The sequence below is a fragment of the Phymastichus coffea genome, unplaced genomic scaffold (genome assembly GCF_024137745.1).
Source record: "Phymastichus coffea isolate CEN01 unplaced genomic scaffold, Cenicafe_Pcof_1.1 PCOF00118, whole genome shotgun sequence".
Taxonomy (NCBI): domain Eukaryota; kingdom Metazoa; phylum Arthropoda; class Insecta; order Hymenoptera; family Eulophidae; genus Phymastichus; species Phymastichus coffea.
Genome location: NW_026706929.1, coordinates 552,596 through 565,973, shown reverse-complemented (window position 1 = coordinate 565,973; position 13,378 = coordinate 552,596). Strand labels below are relative to the sequence as shown.

At 60.2% G+C, this 13,378-nt stretch overlaps 1 protein-coding gene across 1 annotated transcript in view; it reads left to right on the top strand.

Annotated features, from left to right (window-relative positions):
* The first annotated feature begins 10,295 nt into the window (after positions 1-10,295).
* LOC131671031 (LIM/homeobox protein Lhx9-like) overlaps positions 10,296-13,378 on the top strand; it is a 68,459-nt gene continuing 65,376 nt past the window's right edge. Inside the window, exon 1 of the mRNA XM_058947142.1 lies at positions 10,296-10,636. The gene's annotated coding sequence lies outside the window, so the exon portion shown is untranslated. The remainder of the gene's footprint in view (positions 10,637-13,378) is intronic.

Here is a 13,378-nt window from a genome sequence, read left to right as displayed (position 1 = left end):
CCTTACCTCCCGTCCGACGCCACGGCCGCAGCGGCTCGTGTTTCGCCGTCGTCTCCCCCGAGGAAAGACTGCGCGGCGGCTGGAAAATGCGATAAACCAATTCGATTAGACCTCTGCAACGCGAGGCGCACCTTACGCACGACATCTGTGCACTCGAACGATTCCCTCGGTAATGGTGTCGTCTCGACTATGAAACTTGACGTTTTCCGTCAAGGATGTTCGGACGGCTTTGCGAGCCTCGTTACGTGCTTTTCCGGACTCTCGTGCACTCGGCACTGCGCACCGAACGTTCCAACGCTGACGATCCGTGATACGTTTATGCAGCACTTGGCGCTAATAGCCAGGATTTTTCCGCGGTGGATTCTGCTTTTTCATTGTGGATCGTTGGAAGGGAGAAAACCAGCCGAAGCCAGGAAGAAAATATTTTGTCCAGGTACGTGGGTTCCAAAACTGCGCGTTAAGCTCTTGGAAAACGCAGACGTATAGGCCAGAGGAGCGGAAGAGCGTGCTTTTTACGATCGACGGACAAAAGTCATCGATAAGATGGACTGACTCGAATGGAAGATATTTTCGAGTGCGAAGCAAGTTGCCAGAGCAGGTGGTAGGATTCGGCGAGCATTAATCAGAGGTGTCGGCCCGTCCGGAAAGCCAAAGGTAGCGCGCGACGAATGTCTCGGGCGGGCATCAGTCTGGCGGACAATCGCATTAGGTTTTTGAAAGCCGGCGCGGGAGCGCGCGAAGCGGATGAAAAATCCGTCGCCGCTGGGCTTACTTACTTATGTTCTTACTCCACTTAGTTTAATCGAGGACCGCTCTTGCCTTAGATCCACTTGTTTTTCCGGCTTATCCGCTCGCCACCTCCCAGCTGTCGTTGGCTCGCGCAGCTAATTCATTACTTAATTCCGTTAGTTCCGCGCTAGTCGTTCGTCTGCAGCCTAACAGCCGGCGAGGGGCAAGCTCATTAAGGCCCTCGGCTCGTTACTCCTTTGCTAATTAAAGCAATTGCTAAATAAAATGCAATCGCGCTAATGGGCCGCGTCGTCGATTCTCGCGCGCTCGCTAATTGATTTCTCCGGGCGATTTATCCTCCGGATCGACGCGGCCCTCCGGGAGGGGGCCCGGAAAATAAAGCGGACGGAAAAAAAAAATAAAGCAAGAGACACGCATAAATCTGTTTGCGGAGGCAGAGCGCGAGAGCGACAACATAAAGCTCTCGCTACGGCTCATATCGCTTTATTGACTGTAAGTTTTTTCGGGCGGGCACAAATCGAGTTAGGCACTTTTCTTTTTTTTCCTCTTTTTTTTAGCGCTCCAGTGTTGTTTTTCAGTCGTCAGGCCGGAAAGCCAACTAGTCGGATGCAGCTGGTCAAACAGGCGGACTTTGTGAAATCGAACATCCCGATATTTTCGCCGGCATTCGGAATATTTGCGAAATCGAACGGCCGGCAGCAGTTTTACGCTCGGCCGCGGCCGTCGAGCGTAATGGCTCGGACTCTCGCCCCGGCCTTTTAATTATTGCGCGAGCGCGCGGCCGGCAACGAAAAAATTTTCGTTTTCCCCCGCAAGCCTCGGGACTTTGTCTTTGATGCCGACTGCTCGCCCGTGCATTCTGGGCTTCATTTGACGCCGCTCGCGTTTTTTCGTCGCCGGGGCCAATAACTCCTGCATTAAACAATTTTAATCCGGTTTATTGACTCGCGTTCGCGCCGCCCGCCCGCTCCTTTATTTTATTTTTATTTTTTTTACTTTTTTATCGTTATTATCATCATTATTATTATTATTACGCTCGTCCGCGGTCGAAAGTGGGCGCGAGCAACAAAAATTGATTGTGCGTACAGCTGCTGGACGATAGGCGCGCGGCGAAGAATTTAATTTGAAATTTCATAATTTTCATATATTGCTTTTGCAGATGCAGCGCTCGCGCCGCCTCGGCAGAGGCTATTTTAATTATTCCCAGCGAATCCAAAAGCAATATGAACTCGCTACATTTATTTAATATCAAAATATTGTGCCTGCTGCAATGAAATTTATTTTGCGGCTAATAATGCGGCCGCCCAGCGATGTCCGGGCGGCAGGGCCGGCGCACGATTAATCGCGACGCGCGCGCGCTCTCGTTCGCGATTAGCCGCGCCCGCGCGAGAACCGACCCGTCGATCGGCTCGCGCCAATCGCGGACGAGCGGGCGGACGCGCGGCGCCTTCCCTCGGTCCTCCGCGCCAAGTATTAACTGGCCCGGCCGCAATCGAGCCTGCAAATCAACAGGCCGCTTGATAATCAAATTGGACCGAGAGCGCAGCCAGCGGCCCGAGAGCACGGACGCCGGGATTTTCCGCGAAATTGGCGGGCGATTACTCGCGTCGAGACATAACAGTTTCCGACTGCGAAATAATCCGCGCGAGCGCGCCAGGCAGCAGTTGCGGCCTCGCGGCAGCCCCCGCCGCGCCGCTTTCAACAAATTCCGCTTGCGGAGCTACGATGACTGTTTATTTTTGAGCGCCAAACGAGCGCGTAAAGTACAATAAAGCCGCTCTGAATACCGGCGTCTGGCGGCATTAGTGCGCGCAGCTGTATCGTTTCGCGAGATTACGCCAAAGCAGATCCACACGTGGGATGATACTTTAAATAAACTCTCGGAATATGCTTAGCGCCGGCGAGGGAGGCGAGCGAGGCGATGCGCGCTCTCGCGAATATTATACGTCAATACGGCGGCGGCGGCGGCGGCGGCGGCGGCGGCGGCGACGACGACAGCGACGACGACGACGTCGAGCCGCGGCGAGCGAGCGCTAAGCGGCTTACGCGCGCTACCGCGGAGAGCCGGCATTGTCCGAGGTATCCGCTATTTTCAAAGCCAGTCGATTGTCAATGGCCGGCGGCCCCGCCCCGCGCCGGATCCGTCAAAGCCGAAAAGATCCAAGGCGGCTCTCCGCAAACACAAGCTCGCCTTCCTTGTGCAAACCCACTCGACACCGGTATCTTTCGGCGCTGCTCGCGCCCGCCCCTCGCACTCGAGCTCCCCCGCGCAAACAGCCCCGCGACCAGCCTTGACTGGACGCGCGAGAATCGGCCGCAAGGACGGCCGATCGCAGCGAGTCGATCGGCGAGAGCAGCGGACCGGCCGCTCGGCCGCTCGGCCGAGCAAACATTGACCGTTATCTCGCGCCGGTTCGGGGGCTAATGGAAGGCGCTGCGCCGAGCCTACGAGCGAGGGCCGCCGATGCGCGCGCAAACGAGCGCGCCGTGTCAATGTTTGCTCGCTCCCTTGGAAAGTGACGCGCGGCCGCGACGGGGGACGCCTTTTTCCCGATCGCGCCGACAAAGCAGCCGGAGAATGGGCCGCGGGCTGCCCGTTTGCGCTCTTGACGACTTCTCGCTCGTAAGCTGCATAAGTAATAACGGAGGCGCGCGGATAATTCGGCTGGGGCGTAATGAAAGGCCGGCGAGAGGCGAGGCGGCGGCACAAGCGGGGGCAGCGCCCGTATCATTATTTTCTAATTGGGCCATTATTCGCTAAATGAGCGAAGAGCAGCGGCGCAGGTGCGAGCAATTAGTGCATTCGCGAGTGCGCGCGGCTATTTAGGCGGGCGGCCCTCCACTCTCGGCACTCCGTAAATCCTGCTCGCGGATTTTCAATTGGGGAGGCTGGCCTCCTTGCGCGCTCCACTCTTTCGCTCGACATCGGAGCTCCTCTCCGCAGTCGGCTAATAGCATTAACACGTCTAATGCTCGGCCGCGGCGCCCAGGAGAGCGCCGGAGGCCCGCCGGGGGCCCGCCGGGGGCCCGCAGCGTCGCGCGCCATTTGCCGATGACCGCCCAGGCGAGTGCCCAATGGATCGCATTAATGACCGCGCGCGCGCCGATTCCCCGGCCGGATAAACAAGGAGGAGGGCGGCGCGCTCGGCCGGCGCCGAATTGCAGTTGCGAAAGGAATGCGCCGCGAGCGGAGAAACGCGGATGAAACGGATATCAAATTGTTCGATCGGCTCCGGCACGACAAAGAGAGTCGGCCCGCGGAAAATTGATTTTTCGCGAGGCTTTGTGAAACGGCGCAACGGTGATACGGGAGCCTCGTGCTGCCATTAACAGCCATAAAAATAATCCGATCCGCGGGCGTTTGATCCGCGGGCCGGCTTGCGTTTCGAGCGGCGCTGATCACACGGCGATCGGCCGGCGTCTCGCGGCGGTCCGCGGCAAAAGCCCCGCGGCGCGCCCGCGATGCCTTGGAATAAATGTTTGCAATCAACTCGAGCGAGCGCGTCGTTTATTTGCCGCGCTAGCTGCCGAGCGCCATGAATAATTCCCGGCCGAAAACTAAATTATTCGCAAATAATGCACATTTAAAGCCGCGCGTACGCGTATAGCTGCCTGCCCGCCTGCCTGCCTGTGCGCACGCCACTAACTTTTCACGAGCTCCCTCCTCCGCGAGCCGCGCTACGAGCCACGTCTGCTCGCGCTGGCGAATTTCTCGCCTGAAAATCGAGACCCCGGCGTCGCTGCCGCCACGGCTAATCGTAACTTTATCCTCGGAATAAAAGAGGGAGCCTGTGTATATACATTCCGCAGCTCCGCTCGCGCTCTCTCGGAACGTTTAACGCGCCCGTTAACTTATATCTCTCGCTCTCTCTCTCTCTCTCACGCTCTCCTCGGCGCTTTTCCTCGCCACTTGCGCAATTTTATTTCGCCCTGTCCGCGCGACCTTGTTGCCGCCCGCCTCTTCGGCTTTGTTTGGCTTGGCCTTTGTTTGGTCGTTCGTTCGGCAAGGAGCGTCCAGCAGCGTTCAGCGGCCGGATTGGCACGAATTTCTGCAGCGCGATTCGCTCGGCGAATTATGCAGGGATTAGCGGTGCGTGCGGGCTCCCGGCCGCGCGGACACGTATTTCCCCGCGTCGCTCTTCTATTTTTCGGGCGAGCTTAGAACGACGGAAAATAAAGGCTCCCCGGAGAAAAGTCAAATAGAGCTTGCGCGATTCATCAGTAATTCATAGGACGCCAGTGGAGTTCCGCCCGCGCTGCAGTCCTGTCTATCCGACTTTGGCGTCAAAACTTTGCGGGCTCCCGCTGCTCTGTCAACTTTCGCGTTCCACCTCGGCGCGAGTATCGCAAATAATGCAACTGCCGCCGCCGCTGCCGCCGCTGCCGCCGCCGCCGCTGCTGCTCGCTGTGCAGTACTTCCACGAAGCGCCCGCCGCATCTGCTAAATGATAACCTTGTTCGATCGTTTTTCCACAATTCCCAACGTTGCCCGCTCGAACATCACTCGCCCTTTTTCCCCCTCTAATAATTCCATCGGCGCGCGCCAGCCTTTGTCTCGCATTTTTCTGCCGCGTCATTTTCGAATGCCCAAACGTTTTCCATGCTAATATTCAAATTTGCCGGCAAAACGAACGAGAAGTATCTTTGAAAGGCATTAAAAGCTGAGCCAACAGCCGAACATATATTAAACGTCGTAACGTTGCCTGTAATAAATGTCCATTGAAAGTATTTCGAACAAATTAAAAGTTTTAACGGCGGTAGATTTCTCTGCGAACGGCGATAAAGGTCGCGTGTTTCTCTTTTATTTTTCTAACTTTCGGACTCGGAGCGCAAGCGCAGGGATTTTTCGGAAGAAAAAAAGAAGCGGAAATTTCGCACGGCTACCGGCATGCCGCGGATAATATAAAAGAATGGCAAAAGCCGAGCGAAAAAGCTCGAGGATTAAAAACAAAAAGGGCTGGAGGAGGGGGGGGGGAAGTAAAGCGCACGCATACGAGAGCAGAGAACGAAACAGGGTAGGCTCCAACTGTAAAAATGATTGTAAAAATAGCAGGCTGATATAAATGCCAGGGCAAGCGAGCTCTGGCTGCAGGTAATCCAAGCGATTGGCACGCCTGCATTCTCTCCGACTTCTTTTTGCATTGTTCTCGAGAGCGAGTCCAGCCCCTCTCGTTCTCCTGAAATCTCGACTTGGAGCGCAGCATCGAGCTCTCGGCCCGAAAAGCCCCGGAGCAAAGCGAGAGCGAGAGCGAGAGCGAGAGAGAGAGAGAGAGGGCAAAGCCTCTACTTACGTCGAAATGAATCAAGTGGCGGCTTTCCAGGCAGGTGCTTATTACTCCGCGGCGGAGGTATGCGCCCCGACACACCGACACGCGCGCGCTCGGCTACGGCGGAGTCCCCGGGGCGAGTCTTCGCCGATATCTGCCTCGGATATCTCTTTTCTGCGATTAGACGCGAGCCGCCCAAGTTCGCCGGCCGACTGACTTTCGATTAGATTGCCAGCTGTAAATCACGGGGATTAGGAATACGCCGCTTGTCCCTGGCCGATAAAACAAACTTTGCTCGCGGGAAGAAACCGCGGCGCGTCGACACCGAGCACTGCTCGGAGGCGAGCCGATGCCTCTGGCCGAGCAGTCGCGGATTCGTCGCCGGGATCGTCGCCGGGATCGTCGCCGGGATCGGCGCCAAGCATCTCCGCCGAATAATGCTCGCGGACAAGTTTCGGAGCGCGATTGCGAGCGCGCGAGCGAAGCTTCCTCCGTGCATCAGATTAGCCGAGCAGCTCGACGAATTAGGACTCTAACGCTCGCGTTCGTAGCCACGTAGCACCTCGCGCTCTCCGATCTGATACTCGGGCTATTGTGCGCCGGCCCGACTGCACGCAAATCTCGTCGTCTGCCGTGCTCTATACTCTGCCTGGCGCTCGCTCCGGCGGAGCTCGTTCGCTTTATCGTGCAACTTATTGGGCGCGCGCGCGCTCGCGGCCTTTTTACGCCGACCGCCGACGAGGAGCGATGAGCGGAGCGACGAGGAGCGAGGGGAGGAAGAAAGAAAAGCAGCGCGGCTCAATCGCCTCTCGCGGCAATGTCGAATGCCGCGCGCTGAAAGAAACATGGGATCCGCCGCGGAGCTGGGAAATGGCAAGCGCGCGAGAGAATCGGCCGCGCGCGCTCGGTTATGGCGGCGATAAAAATGTGAACAACTGGCAGGTAAAGCGTCGGCAGCGGGAAATAAACGATGCTCCGGCCGGCGCGCACATCGCGCGGAGAGAAGAGCGCGCGGTCTCCGTTGGCGCGCCGTAAAACGGACAATTACACGCGCGGCCAAGCCGAGAGCCTTGGGGGAGAGCTTTCGCAGGTGGCAGGGGCGCGAGGATGCGCGAGCCGGCTTGCTCTCCCACGGCACTCGCTCTTCCCGGCCGGCCGAAGGCGTTGCTCGAGCCCGGCGTAACGATCGACCGAAAGCTCGCTCGCCGCGACGGGCCTCTTCCGCGAGGACGACCGTCCGAGTGCTGCAGTTCCGCCGGCCGCGCGACGCTCCCGGTCTCGTTTTCCGTCGATCCCGCGCGCGTAAATCTCGCGCTGCGGGCGTTCTTTTGTTTGTTTTGTTTTTTCCGCCTTTTTGTTTCAGCCCCGCGCTAAGCCCCTGCGCCGCGCACATTATCCTCCTCGAGTCCGGAAGCTCGATAGTTGCGCAATGCTAATCCGCTGCGAATGATACGCGTGCGCCTGCACCGACATGCGGATGTGAAGCGGCAAAATTTTTTGTTTTCCCGTTTTTTCCTCTTTTTCTCTTTTCTTTTTCGTTCTTCCGATGTTCATCGCGGATCAAAAAGGCACTTCGGCGAGTATTTGATAAGCCGGGAGAGCGTTTATCTGGAGAGCGAACTTTTGCCAGCGCGAGAGAGAGATGAGAGTGCACTCGAGAGCCTCGATTGTTCGAGGGCTCTTTCGCGAGGATGCCCAGGCAGCCGCCTGCATTTTTCAACTCGTTACCGCTATCGCTCGCTCTCTCTCTCTCTCTCTCTCTCTCTCTCGCTGGCGTTTATCCTTTCGCGATATGCCTACTCGTTAAGTACGATGCGCGTTGTAGGCTGCACTCGAGTGCTCATTGGTATTTTCCTTTGGCAAACTCGCCAGCGATTTTTATCCGAATCATCGGTCGATCGTTTGGCAGGGAGAGCGCTGTCGCGCGGTGGCGTTGCGCCTTGGAGTCGCGAGCAGCGCTGTTCGGGCCGCAAAGAAAAGAGGCGACTTTGGTCCGTAACGCGCCGGCATTCTCATGCAAATGCCGGTCCGCGTAGGCCAGCTATACGCGAGAGTCACGAGCGCAGGTGGAACCGCCGAGTCCGATAGCCCAGCAGCCGGCGCGCGCTGGCATTGTGTTTCGGGGCTGCAGCGAAGACGCGAGCGGTGAAAAATAAGTTACAGCACGGCCGGGTAATCCGGAGCTTTGCCGCGCTTATCCGCGCGCGCGACAGATTTGCTCTCGGCGAGAAACGGAGCCGCCGCTGGCTGCGCACTTTTGCTCGGCGGCGGCTTCGTTCGCGCGAGAGCTTAGCCGGGGCCGGGCGTTTCGGTCGCTGCCGGCTGCGGAACCGAGGCCGAGGCCGAAGCCGGGCGAAGCCAAGCGACGTGGTGCCTCGGCCCTTTTGTTTTCCGAACAAAAGCGCGCGTTCGCCAAAGCGTTTTGCACTTTTCCGAGCGAGCCGCAGTTCTCGGCGCTGCGTCGCTCCTCCGGGGCTTACGCCTCGCTTGGCTTCGCTCCTCTCTCCCGCGCGCCGGCTGCAGCTCGCCGCTCGTTACGGGCTCATCCGCGCGCGACCGCCGCCGCCGCTATTTGCCCTATTGATTTGGAGAAAAGCAACACGCGAGCCGCGCGCCTCGCGCCAGAGGCATATCATTACGCCTATCGCCTCGGCATCTCGAGACTCGCCGCGCGCCACACCAGATCCCTATCTGCGAGCCCTCGAGCCATCGATCATTTTCGCCCCCCTCCCCCGCCCCGCACGGCGCGCGCGCACCACCGAACTCCGCGACACCGACCGCGAGCCTATTTATTTATTTATTTGTCTCTGTATTTATTTGTTTTCCCTTCCGAGCTTATCGCCGGTCAGCCGCCTCATAGCTGCGCGGCTCCTTCCGAATCGCCTGTTCGGAATCGGGCTTTTCCGGAAAAATACGCAGCTGCTCCGAATCCTTTGACATGCAACGCCAGCCACTGCATTTACATACAATTTACACGCGCAGATACAATCTCCGACCCGTGGCGCGACCTTTATCCAATTGAGATCTGTCACGAAATGCTTCACCGAGAACATGTATATACATTTCTATAATTTATACTTGTTATCTACTTGTAAAGGACCACTTGACGAGCGAGCTACGCACTCGGTGCGTGAGCAGTCGCCGGTGGATAAGTTGCGCCTGATGCTATCGGAACGTCGTCAGCCGCAAGTTTGCCGCTTCAAAACGATGTATCCGTCGAACGATCGATCGACCGGCGTGTTTCAGCGGTCACTTCGCATTTCTAGACCATCTGCCTCGGAGGAGCGAAGCTTCCATCGCGCGAAAGCAGGCTGGGGCCAGACGAGCTCGCGCCAGGCTCGCCCGTCTGCGCGCGTCTTTCGTGCGAGCGGACAATAATTTGCCGAGCCCCGGGGCGAAAGATAGGCACTGGCGCGAGCCCATCGGTCCGCCGGGGACAGCGCGCCCGCAGAGGCCCGGCCATCGACGGCCTCGCGGAGAGCGAGATTGGCCGGGGCCGCGCGCGCGGAGGGCCCGGTACCGGTCGCGCGGCCGCCGGCGGAGGTTGGCGCGCGGACCGGCGCGCAGGTGTGCGCGCGCGGCGGGGGAGGCATCCCAGCCGCGGCCGCGGCGCCAGGTGAAAGAGTCTCCAATGGCGAGTGGCTCGGCGCGCGAGCTCGCTCCTCCTCGCGCGGCGAGGGCGTGGCGCGCCTGCGCCCTCGGCCGCCTCCGCGCGCACGTGCTCTCCGCGCGCGAGCCCCGCGTCGCCCCGGCCCCCGCCCTGGGCCGCGGACGCGGTCGCGCCTCGGAGCCGCCCGCGCCGCCGCCGGGGCCGGCCGCCGAGGACGCGGACGACGGCGCGGCCGCGGCGCGGGGCGCGCCGCTCGGCCGCTCGCTTGGCCGAGCCGCTCCGCCGCTCGAGTGCTCTTCGCGCCTTCGCCAGATGGCGCTGGGCTCGGCTCCTCGGGCCGCCGCGCGACACTCGCTGCGCCCACCTCCGCGCCCGCGTACGCGCGCCCGCGCTCGGCCGCCGCGCGGAGGCCTCCGTCGCCGGTCGCGGGCGACCCGGGCCGGCGCGCTGCCCGCGGGGGACGGCGTGCCGGAAGGAGCCGGGTCCGGTCGCGGAAAAGGCGAGCGGAGCAATTGGCCGGCCCACGGGGAGCCGAAAGCGAGGCGCGCGAGTGGGAGGCACCGCGGCGGCAGCGGGAGCGCAGCCGGCGGCGCCCGCGGCGCGCAGAATCGCGAGTTCGGCCCAGCCGTCAGCGCCTCTCGGATGCTCCGGCAGTCCAGTCTGCCGGCAGCGAGCGTCGCGCGTATCTCGCCAGCTACCTAACCTCGTGGAGTCTCGCTTGCGCGCGGTGCAGTGCCGCCGTTGCCAGCTCGCGGTGACGAGCTCGCGCTGCCCATGACGCTGACCGCTGCTCGTCGACGACCAGCCGAGCTCGAGGCCGCGGCTAGCGAGCGGTGAGCGTCCTCGTGGATGTGCCCGCAGCGCCGGGCGAGCGAGCGACGAGCACGTGGCGACGGAGCAGCAGCACCAGCACCAGCACCAGCAGCATCAGCAGCAGCGGTAGCAGCAGCAGTAGCAGCAGCGTAGGCTTTCCCTGCTCGTGCCGAGCGGCTTCGCCGCGGGAAGAAGCGTAAGTGTTGCCAAGTTGAATCGAGCGACAGGAGCTAGTTGCGAGGCGGCCGAGCGTCCGATCTCCGGTGCGGCCGACTGCTCGGCGGTGGCCGCGTCGACGACAAAGCCCTCGCCGAGCTGACGCTGCAGGCTTCCCGAGCGCCGAGCCCAAGTTCGGGCGTACAAATGACTTGGCGCACAATTTGGCCATTAACGGCGGCCGCTCTGCGTCCGTTAATGGAGGCCATTGTTCGAGCTACCTCTCGCCGCTAATAGACGCTCGCTGGCTCTCTGCTGCAGGCGCGCCAAACACGTGTACCCCCACTATTGTGCTCTGCGTCGCATCCTGTCAGGATTGCCCCGCTCCCCTATAAATAACCCGCCGTACGCGCGCTCTTCGTTGACTCTCGCTCGAGCGGTGACTTTCGCTAGACGCATGCAAATGCGCGCAAACGCGCCTAGCCGCCTCGAGCGCATCGCTCGCGGTGCCTGCTGCCTGCCTGCCTGCCTGCCTGCCTGCCTGCCTGCCTGCCTGCCTGCCTGACTGACTGACCTTGAGTTCGCGAATTCCGCTCGTGTGCCAAGTGCCTCTGCGTATAGCTGCGCCGCGGCCAGCAACATCACCGACCTGCGCTGGAAAGCATCGCTCGCCCAATCCAATTGCCAAGCGATCGCCTTTGTTAAACAGCGATCGAATCAATTTTCGTTAGCGATCAACAAATTGGCCTGGCAGCGTGTTTTTCGGTGGCGAAACGAGGCCGGCTTTCAACCGTTATTCAATATGGCCGATAACCAAATGAAACGCGAGCGAAAAGGCGAAAAGGCGAAAAGGCGAAAAGGCGAAAAGGCGAAAAGGCGAAAAGGGGGGACGGAAGAGAGGAAAGTGTGCCGCGCGAGCTTGTGAAAAATACGAAATTCCCGAGTGCTTTTCATAAGCCGAGTGGGCTAAAATAAAATTGGCTTTTGTCGGCGTTAATCGTCGGCTCGCCTCGCAGGTATAACGGGAATCGAAAGTAGCTTGTATTACCAGCCGCGATTACGGCCATTACTTGAAATTAAATTTCGGTAAAGCCCGCTGTAAAGTAATTCTTCGGAGAGGATGATCGCTGGAAACGAGGTCGAGCGGGCGAGCGAGCGCCGCGCAACGGCAAGTAAGCGGAGTCCTGGCTGGATTAGGAGCGCAGAGGCGACGGGTAGGTGGCACAGGACTCTACGCGAATAGAGGAGAGAGGCGAGGAACGAGGAAGGAGAGCGGCTCGGCGCTCGCGTGCACTGCGAATATCTCGAAGGACACGGCTAGCGGTCGGGCGAGCGGCTCTGCTCTCTCACTCTCCGCTCTGTGAGTCACGCTCTTGAATTTCAACATTTCGCGGCCTCGACGACCAGTCGAATTAATGAGCCGTGCAACGCCAACACGCTGCCACCTTCCTTCTCTCTGGCTCACGGCTGATATTGATACGTCATTTTTGCCCTCTCTCGGGCGCCCGAGCGCTCGAGCGTCGCACGGCACCATCGAGAAAAATTTTAATTCCCAAAGAATGCAGGCGGCCGCGCGATAAGCGAGCCGCGACGGCGACAGCTCCAAATTAAAAAGGGCGTCACTTAATTAATTAGCCCTCTCGTCGCGCCGCCAAGCGCCGCCTCGCGCTCGCCCACCTACCCAAACGACTTTGATTGCATTTTTATCGCGCGGCCGATTTATAAGCCGCGTGCTACGACGAGATCCTCTTCAAGACTCTCGACAGCCCAGCCAGACCCTCTTTCCCTCGCGTCTCCCCCGCGTGCTCCGCTCTCGAGACACCTAATGCTCTTATTAAACATCGGATTACTCAACTCCAGTCGGGCATCGTTCGTTTAATTAGTCGTCAATTTTTGCGAGCGCTCAGCCCCTCCAGTTGCGAGTCGCCAGAGCCGGCCAGCAGAGACAACGGCCGCTCGCTCTGCTCGCTCTGCTCGCTCTGCTCGTCGATCGCCGAGCGTCGAGCGTCGAGCGTCGCGCGCGTGATCGCCCGCTCGTACGCGTCGCTCGCGGGGCTGCATTTTTGTTGCACGCGCACACGCAGCCAGTCCGTCCCTCGGCGAAGTCGAGTCGATCAATAACGGCCCTCTGCCTCGCATGCCTATGCCACGCGGCAGCTCGCGAAAGCCACTCTCGCGAGTGTTCCACGAGTCCTCTCGGCCCGGCCTCCGCCGCCGTGACAGTCGCGATCGCGCGATGTGGGCCAGCGGCGCGGACTCTCGCGGAGACGCGGGCGCAGCTCGCGCGCGCCATTCTCGCCTCGCGCGCGTCTCCCCGCCCAGCCGCGCTCCCCCGCTCGCACGGCACTCGTCTCCGGGCGAGGAACGCGTCTCGAGAATTCAGCACGCGCGGCACCTTTGGGATTTGATTGAATTTTTTCTCACGAGCGCGCCCGCGTGCTCCCCCCCGCCCGCCGCTGCGCCCGAGTGAGACAACGAGGCGGAGAAATGTTTCCGCCAAATGAATCCGTCGAAATATTGCATTCCTCCAAGACGCGGCCGCGCCGCCTCCTCCAATTTTTGCACTTTAATAAAACTACCCGACGCCTACGCCATCCGGCAGACCGGAGGGCGGCATGGAAATTCGTTAGTTGATCGGCCGTCGATCGCCGGCAGCGCCGCGGGCGACTGCAGCGAGGACTCGGCGCAGCGGCCCAGCGCCGGGCCTCTTGCCGCCGAGCGTTTTTCGCTGCGGCAAGCGCATCAATGGGCGGCGGGTCGGGCCGGGCGCCGCTTGTCGCGG